Source organism: Neolamprologus multifasciatus, chromosome 10 (assembly GCF_963576455.1).
Source record: "Neolamprologus multifasciatus chromosome 10, fNeoMul1.2, whole genome shotgun sequence".
NCBI lineage: Eukaryota > Metazoa > Chordata > Actinopteri > Cichliformes > Cichlidae > Neolamprologus > Neolamprologus multifasciatus.
The window spans coordinates 5,391,472-5,407,519 of NC_140448.1; the positions used below are offsets into that span (position 1 = coordinate 5,391,472).

The following is a 16,048-nucleotide window of genomic DNA, read 5'->3' on the forward strand; positions in this document are numbered from 1 at the left end:
TTTTATCGAGTGGAAAAAAAGTTAGCGTTCATCCTCCAGCTTCACTGTGCTAATGTTATGCTAACATAGCTGTGTCGCTAGCAATCACGTAGCACAACATTATATACCAGCTAGCCCAACTTCAGTAACCCTACAAACGTCACTGCTGTTTAGTTTTCTGTCTTCATTTATGTTGGAAGTGATAGCAGAGCTGTACGTTTGAATTAATTTCAAAAGTCTCAGTCAGGACATGGTATGAAATGTTTAGGTGTAAACTAGCGAGCTAACTTCCTGCTAACTTCTAAGATTACTCCGTGAAGCTCCTCACTACAGCAGCCGTAATGCTCTGACAATCCATCAAGCAGTGCGGCTTACCAAAGTTGTACTAAAACATTTTTAACAGATTTCTGCAGCCAAAATCGGTTTGAGGTCAGTAAGCACAACCAGAATTCATACATAAGGCACACTCTCGATTTTTGAGAAAATTAAAGGATCTTAAGTGTGCCTTATAGTGTGGAAAATACGTTATACAGAAGAAAAGAATATATCGTGATATATATCGTTACCGCATGTGCTTCAAATTATATCGCGATATGAATTTTAGGCCATATTGCCCAGCCCTAGCGCACGCCACGCTGGACACATTTATACAGCCGTATTTCACACATGACTATAAAAGGCGGAAGAGGAAGTAGTTCCTTCCAGTGTAGACAATCCGAATGATATAGTTTCTTTCCACTGTGTTCCTGTTAATGATAAACTACAAATCTACCCTAAATTACTAAAATATCGATATTTTAATATGAGAATCGATTCTATAACATAAATGACTGGTATCGGAGAAATCGATATTTCAGTATCGATCCGCACATCCAGTGTTGCCAACTTAGCGACTTTGTCGCTATATTTAGCGAGTTTTCAGACCCCCTAGCGACTTTTTTTCCAAGAAAAGTCGCTAAAAAAAAGACGTGAAAGGGCATATCGCTTTTACTCTCAACAAGCAGCGGGTGCTGTAACGCAGTCAGTTCTTCTTTTACTCTTATGCTGTTTTGTGGATCAGGTTTAAAACTACTTATAAACACACACACACAAAGTAACTCCACCAGAGTGCCTATTTCGGGTCACTTTTGCCGGTCCAAGCCCGGGTAAAGGAGCAGGGTTGGAATTGTGACATTAAAAAAAACAATAATTGCTAAAAGAAATTTAATTTGTAGTTCTAAATAAATTCTAACTGCATTTAGGATGTTTTTTGCTCACTTTATGTCTCATCCACGATGTTATTTCTCTCTCCAGCAGCGTAGGTTACAATTACATTAGCATGACCAATTATGCAAATTAGGTGATGACGTCATTTAGCGACTTCTAGCGACTTTTAGGACAACCAATAGCGATTTTCCTTACTGAGGAGTTGGCAACACTGCGCACATCACTACCTTCAGCTTCAGATCCCAAAGTCAAACGAACACTGCGGCATCACTGAGAGTTAAAAACTGTCTAAATTCTTTCATCTTTAATAAAACGATCAGCATTGCTGCTTTACCAGGTGTAACAATGAAGTTTAACATCCAGGCATCCATGAAAACAGGATTTATTAAATTTAACGGAGTTAGAAGTTAGCAGGAAGTTAGCTTGCTAGCTTCCACCTAAACATGATATAGCATGTTCTGACTGAGAGATTTCTGAAAGAATTCAAACGTACAGCTCTGCTGTCACTTCCAACATAAATGAAGACAGAAAACTAAACAGCAGTGACGTTTGTAGGGTTACTGAAGTTGGACTAGCTGGTATATAATGATGTGCTACGTGATCGCTAGCGACACAGCTATGCTAGCATAACATAAACACAGTGAAGCTGGTGGATGATGTTTTGCTTAATGTGCCTTATAGTCCAAAAAAATACGGTAATATGTTTGGTAGATCCAGACTATCATCTCACTCAAGCACAGTATTAAAGCTCAAAAACACGATGCTATACAGCACCATAAGGAAAAGTTGGCCAGAAACATTAAAGATAAAAGAAAAGGGAAAATAAAAAGTAGCGCCTTTGCCTTTTCCACGTTCACTGTCATCCCATATTTTTTATGAACTGTTCATGTCATTGTTATCTGAGAAGATCTCAAACACTGTAGTCCCAATAAAGCTGCCAGCTGAGCAGCTGACAACGTGATTGATTCTCTGAGAAAGTCATCTGGCAATCCCTCCCACACTGCTGAATTCCTTTGAGTGTCTCTGCGCCCAAAATGTCAAATGGAAAACAGATATTTTTTATTTGATGGCAGCATAAGGGACAAACTCCGAGTTAGTGCTCCTACAAGGCAGTAAGCACAGGCCCGTGTTCAAACAGAGCACACATTACTGCTTTTCCACATGCTGTTAAAAACACAGCTATCGCTGGATCCTATAATAGAGCAATGCATGCCGGTCATCCATAAACAGCACCAATGCATCATCAGCTGCATGAATCGTATAGCTCACGTGAACTGTTAGAGCGTCTGGGGGCCTCGTGGTATAAAGTGCATTATTTATGCTTCCCTGCTCTTTGTGGCTCCATGTATCCAAGATGAATGAAGAGGAAGATGAAACGCTCTGTTGTGACTGCCAGGGGTGAAGGGCCTGCGAATGAAAAATCTACCCGGGCAGCTCCTGTTTTTGCTCACACGCACAGAAACGTGCACGCACAAAAGCAAGCGAGCTCCCCTCTTCATGCATCTGCTGTCCCTCGCCATCTCCGAGCCTATTTGAAGGTGACATGTAGGAGGAGATGGATGTGTGGTTTGCAGCCATTAAAATGTCCCCATGAGGCGAAAGAGCTGTTTGTGTCTTTAGAAGAGTTACAGAGCCTGGGGTGAGACAGAAACGGGAGACTCATGCTGCTGAGCTGTTTTCATCATAGCGGGATGACCCTTTGTCACCGCTGAGGGAGAACACAGCTGCTGTATGAAACACATTCCACACATGAAAGGAAGTGAAAGCAACGGCGGCTCGGCGGCTACTTTAGCGGACAGGCCCTCGTCCAATGATCTCATTAAAACGGAGCACATGAGTGTGTGAGCTCGGGCTGTAAAAACTGTTACAGTCAACTACAAAAAGAATCTTTTAATGTAGTATTTACATAACATTTAATCAAAAATGACTTCGAACTTAGGCTACGTCTACACCAATCCAGATAGACGCTACGCCTCCACACTATTTGACAACTATACATTTCGCCGCTTTGGAGAGCGTTTTCAAAACGCCGTGTCAGTGTGGGCGGAACAAAAACATATTAGTGTGGACATGGCCTTATTGACAGCACTGAGCATCACGGTTACTGGCAAAACTGATGACAGAGGTGGAAGATAACACACCATACCACTACCGAAGAAGTGGGAGGAGTGTTAAAGACGTTAATAAACAGTTAATGCACCCTGAAGCTGAAAGTCTGCACTCAGTCCCCAAATGTCCATGAACCTGACTGAACCGCCGTTGATGAAACGAGCAGAGGCCACGTGTACTTCTACAGCACCACTACAGCAGAACACAGGGAAGAAGCATGGGGGGGCTGTGGCCCTTTAAATGTTTGCAGTAGGCGTGGGCGGTAGAAACGGTATGAAATTGGTCAACCGTAGAGATTTGACTGTGCCGCTCTACTGCATGTTGATGATGTCACCAAGCTGCGCCTGTTTTGGTCGAAGTATCACAGCAGCTGCAAGCGCGCAGCTTACACGTGGGGAGGAGGAGGAGGTGCGACGTCGGTCACGTGCACCTGGTTTGGGTTTAAAGCAGAAAAATATCACCTACAAATGATGCCGGGCGACAGTAACAGCGAAGAGACGAAGATGAGGAAAGCCAAAAACTGCGCCCTCCACAAACGCCCAGTCAGTCAGGTGGAAAGAAGAAAGGAGGCCCTAACACCAGCAGGTCTGTTCCAAAGGCAAGTTTTGCACTTTGTATCCGTACAACATTAAAAAGTTTTTGCATCTCTGTGTGTGGAGTGAAGCTGTGGAACAGACTAAGTAAAGATATGAAGCAAAGTCCGAGCATGGCGCAGTTTAAACAGCGGTTTAAGGAGATGGTTTTTACAGGGTACAGGGACGAGGGAGAGATTTGATAGGGTGTTCTTGTCTAATATTTTCATGTGTGTGCGGGTGCACGGGTATGTTGGTATGGGTATATATATCTCTGTAGGTTGTGTATCCTTTGAGGTGTTAATGGGGTTATTGAAAATGTGTATATGTGTGTATGTGTATATACGTATGTATGGATAGATAGAAACATGTATATATATATATATATATATATATATATAAATACACATGAAATATAATGTAATTGCACGGAGGTATTTCTGTAGTCTATTGATTACTAGATAGTGGAAAAGGGGCGGGATTAAATAAGCTTATGCTTCTTCCTGCTCCGTTTTGAACATAAAAGTTATTTGTAGTTGTCGTTGCTCGTTTTCCTTTTGTTTTGCTTTGTTCATTTGTCTCTTTTAATTCTATGTTGTTGTACTTTTTCAACATGTTCAAAATAAAGATTCAATCAATCAATAAAACTTAGAATTTAGTGTTTTACTGATATTTTACTTGTATTTTTTTATTCAAACATGTTTATCTTCATTTTTATTTGTTATTTAAAAATGTTACATTGTTACATTTGTTGTTACAAATGTTACATTGTTTGGAAAAGGACCTGTTACATCTTAACATTTATTTGAAAAGGTTTGTAATTTAAATTAAAAAATGTTTTATACAATAAATGTTTGTAAAATGGAATTTTATACTGTTCAGTCATTTTGACATACAGATATATATCAAGCGGCGCTAACGCGTTAATGAGCTAACCGTGCCAATGCGTTGACGCCGTGCAGCCCCACCCACGGGGCGATCCGCGATAACTCACTAACGGATATTTACCGCCTTAATGCTGTAATGGCGTTAACGTCATTTTAACGAGATTAACACTGACAGCACTAATATATCACAATATATATCGTTATCATATATGTATAGTTTGGTGACGCTGTCATTATAATGCGACTAATGAAAGAGGAATGGTGGAGTCGCCGTCTTGGCCCCATGACGTGCTCCACTCCTTGCAGGCATAATTAAACTACCCACAGAGAATTTCCACTTGAGAAACACTCACACACACACACACACACACACTCACACACACACACACACACACACACACACACAAACACGCAATGTAAGCAGGAATGTAATGAGCCAAACCAAATGCTTATCATAAAAAGCAATAGTTGCTCAGGGATTATGAGCTCTTAATGATCACAGTGCTGCCAATTAGCGCAATATAATCTTAGTGGCTTGTTTGCACTGACACCACTCGACCTGACGGAAAGTGGAAATGAAAAAGAAGCTGAAAGGAGGACAGCTCAGTGATGGTGGCAACTCGGTGCTGTCCTTGAAAGCATATAAACTGAATGAGGAAACAGAGTGGGAGGCTAACACTGCCCCTCTGCTTAGTGCAGCTGTCCAACAGCGGTCAGGGTTACGGTCTGCAACCTCCAAATGTCTAAACGTGCGTATAAATCTTTGCACTGCAAATTCAAAACACTCGCAAAAACTTTACTGTGACATTAATTATTCAATTTCAAACGCTACAGAGTGATGAGATTCAGCGTGTTGCTCAACAACTGCATGACTGTAACATAATTAGCAGTGTCAGATTATAGAAAATGACCTGTTAATCCAGACGCAAAGCCTTTCCAGTCACACTGCAATTACAGGTGTGTTCGCGCTGCAGGTTATCGCCATAATGCGAGACAGCACCGCCGACACCTCGTGTTCCACTCTGGCAGGACCTCAGCTGTGGTTTGAGGAAGATAATTAACGCTGATAAGAAGTGCAACACTAGATCTGCCATTGTCGCTTTGCATCAGCTGTGTTAGGTCCGATCGTCTTGACCCAACGTTAATTAAGGGGAGAAATATGAAGGGCATAGACGAAAGCTGAGAAATAAAAAAGCCTGTTTACACCATATAGATCTACAGATATTTGAACCAGCGGTCGCGGCATCTTCTGAAGTTGCAAACGTAACAACAGAAATGCTTTATATGAGGCGTGACACGTGACCACTTCACCACCACTCACCTGTGTTACTCCCTGTGTATTCGATTAGTTTGCACATTAATCATCTTCACTGTTCCAGCTCTCTGGGACAATCTGAGACAGACATTTGCACACATGCAGATCACATGTGCACAAATGTTGGAACAGCGCTCATCTAATGCAAGCCCGACAATAAGTTGGTGCACAACTTGTTTAACATCTCCTGTTTGAAAAGGAGCTGCCAATCAGCAGATGTAATCTTGAACAATGTGTTGCATCAGCAGATCAAACGAGTCATGTTAATTACCCTGAAATGCCGACAGCCTACTTAGGCAGCGACTAAACCTGTGAAAATGTGTCACGTAGGTTAATCAAAGAATAAAGCTCCTTTCAGTGAAAGAAATCTCATTAGATCAATTAGCAAACACAAAGGTGTCTGCACATGCTCTATCTCGAGCGTTGTTATGGTGTTGTTAGCTACACATTTATGTTCACTTTAAAGACGGCCTTATTGTCTGTGATCAAAGGTTTCAGCATGATCACATGATCACATGTCCAGTAGGGCTGCACGATTTTGCTTAGAATTGAGATCACGATTCTCTCACGATTTTCTTTTCCAGTATAAATATTTATTGCACTTATTAACTGCACATCAACTTCGTAACAGTTGAGACTGAACATAAAAACAATAAATAAACATAAAAACAACAAATGTCTCACATTTTGTCTTTGCCGCAAAATGTTGTACTGCTTGAACTTCTGTCTCCGCCGTTGCTCGACACTGCGTGTATAGAGCAGGTAGGTTTTTTTTAAATCGTTGTCATTTGGAAATGAGATCGCACATAAGTATGAATCGAGATCGCGATTTTCTAACGATTAATCGTGCAGCTCTAATGTCCAGGCTTCATTTCTGCATCATCTCCCTGACAGAAACACAGAACAGGAGGTGTTTTTGTCTCCTGCCACGCAGAGTTAAAATCAATCCTTCAGTCGATGACCGGTTAGAACAGAGAGATCAGAGAGAACACCGTCACAGTGACAGCCAAAGTAATATTAATGAGTAACAGCATGAAGTCGTGGAGGACCCCGCCGTCGACACTCAGTGTTATCAGCAAGGACAATAATCATCCCACCCTCCATAAACTTTATGAACTCAGCACTAACATCAGTTCTTCTGGTCGAGGCTTCGTTCCCTCTCCAAGTTACTAATCAAACAGTTTAACAGTCAAATAATTCAAACACACAGCGGCGACTCGCTGAGTCACATGATCAGAACAGAGACGCCTTTGACCTGAACTCGGCAGGTTTGAAAAAAACTAACTCAGATTAAACACATCTTCTTCTTCGGCCTTGGATAACACAATATTAATAACTGAGTGCTTAATTGTAATGTTCAGAGATGGGCTGTAATCCGATTACTTTTTTCAAGTAACGAGTAAAGTAAGGGATTACTATTGCAAAAATGGTAATTAGATTACTGTTACTTTCCCGTAGGAACGCTGCGTTACTGCGTTACTAAAACCGTGATTTTTTTGCGAGAATGTCTCATGACAGTGACGTAAGCGTGTGCGACGTTCGTGACAACAGCTGTGTGCAGATCAACAATGGATCATATATCGAGTGCAGAGAGAGTATGAGCGTGCAGCGTTTAAAGCGTGGAAGTACTGACCTTACTTTGAGTTTGATTCCATAAAAAGTGACAAAAACATTAGTGTCCGTTGTGCGTGGGAAGAAAACTTCTTTTTACAGCGAAAAAACCCCTAAACTTCCAAACAAGCACCGAGTAGCTACGACGTAATGGGAAACTCACAGAGAAACTCGCGGATTCTTCCACTGACCGCTGCACACCTGCACCAAGGTAAACCTCCGCCTACCCCACTCCTGCTTTACAGGTGAAAATAGAGCAACAGGACCGCTAGTCTTTGACTTTATTTATTTTCTGCTGTGTTTTACTTGCATCTATTTGAAAGACTGAGTGTAAACACAAAATATTTTATTTTATGTGCTGGAATGTGCAGAAAATAGGTTTAAATGTTAAACTAATTTCTTCCAGTCAGAGAATATTGCAGATAATTAAATGTTTGCTTGATGCATAAAGTTAAAAGATTAAAACTAATAAAACAAGTTTTAAAAAGAGACTTTTCCATTTGATTACATTTTGTATGATGATTATGTAGAAAAAGTAGAATTGGGCTGAAAGATCTATCACTTTATCACCTATTCAGGTTGTAAATCGTGTTTTTAAAAAGTAACTAAGTAACTAAGTAATTAATTACTTTTGAAAATAAGTAATCAGTAAAGTAACAGGATTACTTTTTTGGGGAAGTAATCAGTAATTAGTTACTGATTACTTTTTTCAAGTAACTTGACCAACTCTGGTAATGCTGTTGGCTTCTGAAGTGTGGAAAAGATGTCGGGAAGCTTTAGGAAATCATGTTGCTGTTCTGGATCTGGCTTCTTTTCCAAAACAACAAAACAGTCTCGCAGGCGTGTTTGAGAGAAATGTGTCAGTTTGACAGGTGTCTAACTTTAAATTGATATAAAGCTTTAGAAGTTAGTTCACCCTTTACAGAAAATAGCAACGAGGAGAACAAAAGCACAGAGTAACAAAGAGGCAGCTGGCCTGGGATGCAACAGGATGTAATTTTGTCTGTTTGTAACATGACGGTCAGGAAAAGACCTGCGATGGCGTCTGCAGCCTCTGGTAGTGTGCTTTCCTCATGGGGCGATGGAAACCTGAAGTTTAGAAAAAGCATGCAGAATCCCGGGAATAACGGAGCCTCATGGAAAGGAAATCATCACAAACGTAGACACAGATCACCCCGAACCTGCTTCTGGTGTTTTTCCTCCGCTCCTCGTGAGGAAGCTGAAACATGCCAGATCAACCTGAGGCCGTCTCATTTCCAGCCACTTCCTGCTCCGCTGTTTTCATTTAGTTGAAATAACAAGAATCTAATAAGATGCCCAAACGACTTTAGTGACAGCGTTTAGTGACATCATCTTTACATGAATCAAATCTGCCCATTTTTCCATAAAAGGAATAAGAAGGTGTTGGGCTCATTCGTGCTCCCTTTGCAGCTCTGAGTACAAAGAAAGATGTCCCGTTAAAATGGGAGGGGCTAAAACGACTCCACACATATGCTGGCATTAAGCATGTTACAAACCATCTGCTACCGTGTGAGACATCATTACACAAAAACCATATGTGGCCTAATTCCTGTGTAATCACAACAAAACACGCAGCCTATTATACGTGTTTATCACCAACAACTTGTTGGTCGGCGCGTTCCCTCAGCTGTCCCTCTCCTCCCAGCGACGACAGCCGTACGACGAGAGCCGTCTCTGGGGGGCAGGAGGTGGGAGAGAAGGGACCCCGCTCTGATGGATGCCGGGACGCCGGGTGAGGAAAGCGACAAATCACACATCCGAAATTTTAATCAGAAGGCTCAGCAGGAGAGAGGTACACCCGGCATGCTGTTACCGTCAGCATTACGAGCTAAGCTGCAGGAAAAAAACAAAAACAATTCACACCATCAGAAATCACCACCCTCGGTTGAAACAGATACTGCAATTACCTGGGAGGCATCGCTGCAGAGCGCTCATCTCTCTCACTGTAAAAGCTGTGGATGTGCTGTGTGTGTGCATGCGTGCAATCATGCATGTGTGCTGCACACTGGGGACGGAGGCTGTTCCACTGCTTCATGAATTAGGCCATAAATGCAATAAGGCTGCAGCAACAATCAGCCAAGTGCACACAAAATTTTAACTAAAAGGTCAAAAGGAAAATGAATCACGTCCAGAGATAAACGACTAACATTTCGCATGTGTAATAACAGGCACATATTTAAATTAGCAACTGGTTAAAAACAGGGTGTAGAAACGGTCAGAGGGCAAAGAAAATGAGCAAATAGCAAAGTGGAAATTAAATTTTCCACTCAGTTTGCATGTTCTCCCTGCGTTTGCGTCTCTGCGGAGACTCCGGCTTCCTCCCACAGTCCAAAGACATGCAGTCAGTGTCTGTGTGGGGTGGACCCCGCCTCTCGCCCTATGACAGCGGAGCTAGGCTCCACCCCCCGTGACCCTGACAAGGATAAGTGGAAGAAAATGGATGGATGTGGATCCATCCTACACACAAACCAGAGCACACTGGTAAAAAAAAAATGAATCAGATCTCAATGAAAAACAATCCTGTTTGACATCTGCAGTGATGTCGATTAGGAACGAAAGGACGCCGCGTCATTTATTAGAAATGAAAATCAACCCACAGAGGGATGAATTCAGTAGCACCCCAAATGCGAGCTCGGAGAGTTGGAGCTAGTAGGTGGCATCGATGCCTGCATAAGCTCACCACATAAGGCCGAGCATTGTTGTGCACCAGAGGAACCCAGGACTGCGTCAGCATGGGGGTCTGACAGCGGCCCCAGGATTTCATCATCATATCAAATAGCAGTCAGGCTGTGGGTTTGTGTCCCTCCCATGGACAGATCACAGCACCGTAGCCGACTCACGAAGATCCCTCGTGCTGAACAATGTTCGCAGCTTCTGCGCTCCCTGTTTGTCACACGTGCTCAGAGGAAACCTGGTCTTATGTGCGAAAAGCACAGTGTGGTGGTGGACATGCCAAATACCAGTCAGGCTCCTCTGGGCGGGGCCCAGCAGTCAGGGCGGAGCCCAGCAGTCAGGGCGGGGCCCAGCAGTCAAGGCGGAGCCCAGCAGTCAAGGCGGGGCCCAGCAGTCAGGGCGGAGCCCAGCAGTCAGGGCGGGGCCCAGCAGTCAAGGCGGGGTCCAGCAGTCAAGGCGGGGTCCAGCAGTCAGGGCGGGGCCGACAGGTGGATGCTCGTAGTCAGGCTGTTTCTGATCATTTGTCCGGAGACATACTGGATCATCTTGTGGTTCTCCTGTTGCTTGTTGCACAAACGAGCAGACTCTGGTGCTGCTGATGGAAACCGTTTCTTCCAACTTAAAGACACCAGAGCAGCTGTGACAGAGCCAGTACCGACTCTGGCTGAATATTAGCTGATGGCGATGTAATCTGCCTCTATTACAAATATTACTGTGGTGTAAAAATTGCTCCAGGCTAACAGCTGTTTGTCATTGTGACGTGAAGCCCGCTCAGCGCGTCGGGCTGTTGAGGAGCTGTTGACGCCCACATTAGCGTCTACTTTTGTGGCTGCGGTGCCGTACTGTAAACTCAAAGGACTGCCTCACATCTTCCTGTTCGGTTGCTGGTGTAGCTGCAGAAATGCTTTGTACACTGAAATTCTCTGATTTGTCTGCAGATATGATTTCTCTCTAGCCCGCTGTGTTTGTGTTCTGTCACAGTGTGAAAAGCGGCGAGAATGAGCCGTCCATCTTCACTAACAGTTCTCGAGTTTGCTCGGATGAGCCCACAAACCCCGCTGACAGCGAGGAGTGTCGGCTGGCTCGCCGCCTTCTCCCTGTGCATGTTTGCTTGTCAGTCAGCCTTTGCTTTCTTCCATATCTCCACTTGTCCGTTCACCTTTCTCTCCTCGTGTGTCTGTCTGCCCACAGGCTGGATCTCCTCTGCCACACACAGAGCTCAGCCTCTTAGGAAAACAAACACCAGTCTCTCCCTCCTCTCCTCTCTTCCCCGAGTGTCCCCAGGAGTCTCCTTCCACAAAGCAAATAATGTCAGGTTGCACAGCAAACTCCCGTTTCTTCCTCCTCTCCATCCTCGCCTCCCTCTGGTCCCATTGTGTTGAGTAAAGAACCCACCATAATACAGCACAAGCCAACTGTAACCATAGTAGGAGCAACACTATCAAGTCTGACCAAGGTTTTCTTTCATCTCCATACACCAATGCCCACCAGACAATAGAGAGTTAAATTACTTTGCTAAACCAGTCACAATTAGGAAGGATTGTGTAATTCAGTGCTCAGGGGGCACGTTTCCCCCGATTTACCACAATCCGTTCAATTAAGGGAAGATTAGCACCTGAGGGCTGACAAAGAGGTGATTTAATTAACCTCAGCCTATTAGTGTGAGAACATTTGCTTTGTTTCAGAGTAACCCAACACGCCACAGTAAACCCAGTGACAATGCAGCTGCTGTAAACCGCACACGTGGGTGGGGCTGATCCAAATATCATCGTTGCATCACAAAGGATGGATTTTATAGTTTGTGTTTCCTGATAACAAATCATTAATTGCCAAGTGAGATTTTTTTAGAGTAGTCTAATAAAAATCTCATGGGCTTGAAAACTATCCACGTTTATTTATTGCAAATATTAACCCTTTAAGACCTACCATAGAACCAAGTCTGCCAGAGCTTATATTATATGTTTACATGCTGTGGAGCCATTTTTGGGAGCATTTCAAGTTGATATACATCAAAACAACCATTATAGTCTAAATTTTAATAATATGTCTGCATTAAGTGCATAGTAATTACATAAATTGCAAAAATGTGCAATAAACTACAAAAAAAATTGAAAATCGTTTTTGTTTTTTAACATATATTTCTAGTTAGAGAAATTTAAGAGGCTTATCCCTCAAAACTGTAAATACAAAAAAGTTGCACAAAATAGTTTCCCACCACAGGAAATTTATTTTGAGTGTCTTCATAGTTTTATTATTGAAATACACCAATTTTTATACACTGCAGGAAAAACTAAAATAAATATTATAGTGCAAATTTGCAAAAAAGCAGCATATGCATCAAAATAAACTATTTCCAGCAGTGCAATATGAGTCCTAAGCATCCCAGAAACGACACAGAAAGTCATAAAGTCAAACATAACTTTTAAAAACACCAGTATAGGCTCATGAGGCCCTGATGGTAAAAAACGACATTTCAGCGAAAATGACGTCACTTCCGGTTTTGGGCAGGTCATGGCGGACATGCAAAAGTTCGCGCTGATGGACGTAGGAAGTGTTACAAACAGCTGATCGGATCAGCAAAGCGTGTTTCTGGAATATTATGTTTTTGTTGCTGCAAGTGCTTTTTATGCAGTTTTTGCAAAGCTATATGTGGAAGGAAACTGTGACCGAGGACAAGCTGATGGCATAAGATGTAAGTACAACTCCTCCGGTTTCATATGCAAAAAAAATTATTGCGCTAGCTCACGTGGTTGCAGAGCTACCGGGATTTAAAAATAGTTACGCAAAACAGAGCGCGCCCGCTCCGACCGGTTTTAAAGGGTTAATTGTGTTGCATCATCGGTGTTATGTACACAAGTTTATTGCTGTACTGATTTATTGCTAAATGCATGGTCCAAATCCCCAGAAGCCCTTAAAAACCAATACTATAACCTGATGGTTACGATGACCAGAGGTGTGTGACAGGTCGATCACCTCGCCAAATCGGATCAATCCAATTGGTCCTTACATTTTCCCATGCTTGAATGATCAGCTGCTGACGACGAGCCAAACTGGACCAAAGTCAATTCTGCGAGCACGCGAATGAACGTTCGATTGTTTCGAGGGGCAGACGGGGACGAGGGAGCACGATGTTAATGTTTGCACTGTGACTAATACAGAGCACCCACTGCTAAGAGCTACTTAAAGTGAATGTGAATGCTTAAGCGAGCGCTAAATTCACTGGACACTCAGGACGTTACTGTCTTGTGTGCACAAAAAATGAAATACAACTGAAACTAACTATAAACTATGAATTACATGGAGAAAACACACATGACTGATTATTTATTCCCCATCAAAACAAAAAATAAATGTATAAAAGAAACATTTCTTCACTGCAGTGATCAGAAGTTCTAATGGACTATTGACTGAAACCACACGGAGGTGATTGCAGGAGGGCGCGTCAGGACCACTTCATCCATCAGGCCTGTCAGAGATCCCCGGCAGGAGCAGGAGGCAGCAACACATCATTAGAGGCGGCGGTTACTTATTCACACGTAACTCACACTGTTTTGGGACTGTTAAACTCACACCACTGGTCTGGCTGTGATTTAGGGCCACTTCCTGCAGCACATATCAATATCAATTACTGTTGCTAAATGATACATTTAGAAAGGGAAGAAAAGATCTGCCAGACATTCATTTAGTTTACAGCCTTGGTCTATAAGCAGTCACACACAGCTGAGTTTGGTTTGCTGTTTACATGAAGCTAATACTGAAGTAAAACAGAGTCATGCTGCCAGCCTGTCTTACATGTAGGGCTGTGCGACATGACCAAAATCTCATGTCCCGATATAAAACATCTATCGTCCGATAACGATATAAATCACAAAAATGTAACATTTTCTGTAAATTCTGTGAATCTCGGGCAGCTCGACTTGCGTGAAGTGTTTCCAGCTGTGCGTCGTGTAGCTGGAGTCGAGTGTTTTAACCGATGCATGAAACGATACATTTTTAGACATAAGTTGTAACGGCCGCCATTTCCTTTGTGAGTATTTATTACACGGCGTGCTGCGTGCTTTGAAAAGTCTCAACAGGATCTTGAGCTTTATTGTGAAAGGTTTATGTGGAACATAAACAAGCGGACACACGATGCTGTTACCGTCGTTGTTGCTAACGACAACACATAAAAACAGGCGCTTGTCCGTCTGTAGTGTGGTTACATTAAATATAAGAGAGAACTTTAAGAAATTAATAATAACTACAGCGACCATCAGAACCATGAAAAAATATTGCCGTAAACAGTTTATTTTGCGACACCACAAAACAAACGACAGCGTAAAATGAAACGACAGACGTTTTTATATCATCATCCGATATATATGGTTATATCGAACAGCCCTACTTACAAGGACAGTATTTAACCAAAAATATGTAGTTTAGCTTATAGAGAGAAAGTGGAAAAGACTGAAATTTTAACTGCATGTGTGTAAATTACCGTCTTTGTCTCATAAAAAATATTCTTTCTCATTTTGGTCCAAAATGACCTTTTTCCTCCTGCACGTCCCCACGAGGTTGGGCGATATGTAAAAATGTTCCAACCGACAGTCCAACAACTTTATTTTTTATTTTTACACCCTGATACTCCCACATGTGGAACATTTTGTAGTCTTCAGCTTTTAACCCGTTCACTCAGTGAAGCAGTGAGCAGCTACCCACACAGCGCCCGGGGAGCAGTGAGCGGAGACGGTACCTATTTTCCTCTTTGGCTCTCGGAGGAGGCGGACGCATCTTTCCCCTCTCCCTCCCTTATCTTCCCTGCTGCTGCTTCTATGTGTTTGTCTAGTCTCGTCTAACTCTAACCCTCAGAGTTTCTCGGTCTTGTTCTCTAAAACCTAAAGAATTATGGATTTGATCAACTGGTCCCGTAATGGAATTGACACCCTGCTGGGCTTGGGAGAGCCCGATTGTCCTGCGGAGACGTTTGCTGCCGGATATTCGATGGTCGGTTGCGTCGTGTGTCTGGCGACACTCTCGATGGAGGACAATGAACAACATCTACCAATTTGGACAGTGTTGGGGAGTAACGGAATACATGTACCGCCGTTACATATTTAAAATACAAAATATGAGTAACTGTATTCCGTTACAGTTACCGTTTAAAAAGGTGGTATTTAGAATACAGTTACTTTGTTGAAATAAATGGATTACACGGCGGTACTTCCCTGTTTCATATTGTGGCGGGTCAGGACTGTTTGGGTTTGTTTGACAGCTACGTTCTGTTGTTCCAGGCGGCAGCGTTACGGTTGCCATGGTTACAGGGTGACGCTCTCTCTCTGCGTGTTTCCTGGGTGAGAGAGCGCCTGTTGTTGTTGTCGTGCTAAGCTAACAGGCAGAATGCTACAGGTATAGCTCTAAAGAATGTAGCATCATGGGCAGTGTAGTCCGTGCTGCAGGGAGAATGGACTGCCATACACGTTATGTGTCTGTGAGCGAGGGAGGGAGAAAAAGGAAAAGTACGAGCTGTCATCGAGCAGAAACGGGAGCTGGAAGCATGTAAATATAATAATAACCACTGCAGCCAAGAAGAGAGCCTGACGAGCCCAGTTGTAAGTAAGCTATTAAGACTCGACTGTACACCGTGTTCGTGTTTTCCTCTGAAACAATAAGTTCTGTTGGAGCAGCCGTTCAACGCC

At 42.9% G+C, this 16,048-nt stretch overlaps 1 protein-coding gene and 1 long non-coding RNA gene across 11 annotated transcripts in view; both read right to left on the reverse strand.

Moving 5' to 3' along the window:
- Positions 1-16,048, reverse strand: part of auts2a (activator of transcription and developmental regulator AUTS2 a) — a 418,508-nt gene that overhangs the window by 366,026 nt on the left and 36,434 nt on the right. The gene's annotated exons all lie outside the window — the stretch shown is intronic.
- Positions 1-16,048, reverse strand: part of LOC146509434 (uncharacterized) — a 50,172-nt gene that overhangs the window by 658 nt on the left and 33,466 nt on the right. Inside the window, exon 1 of the long non-coding RNA XR_014876366.1 lies at positions 1-16,048. This exon is cut by the window's right edge and continues 33,466 nt beyond it. This is a non-coding gene — a long non-coding RNA (uncharacterized LOC146509434).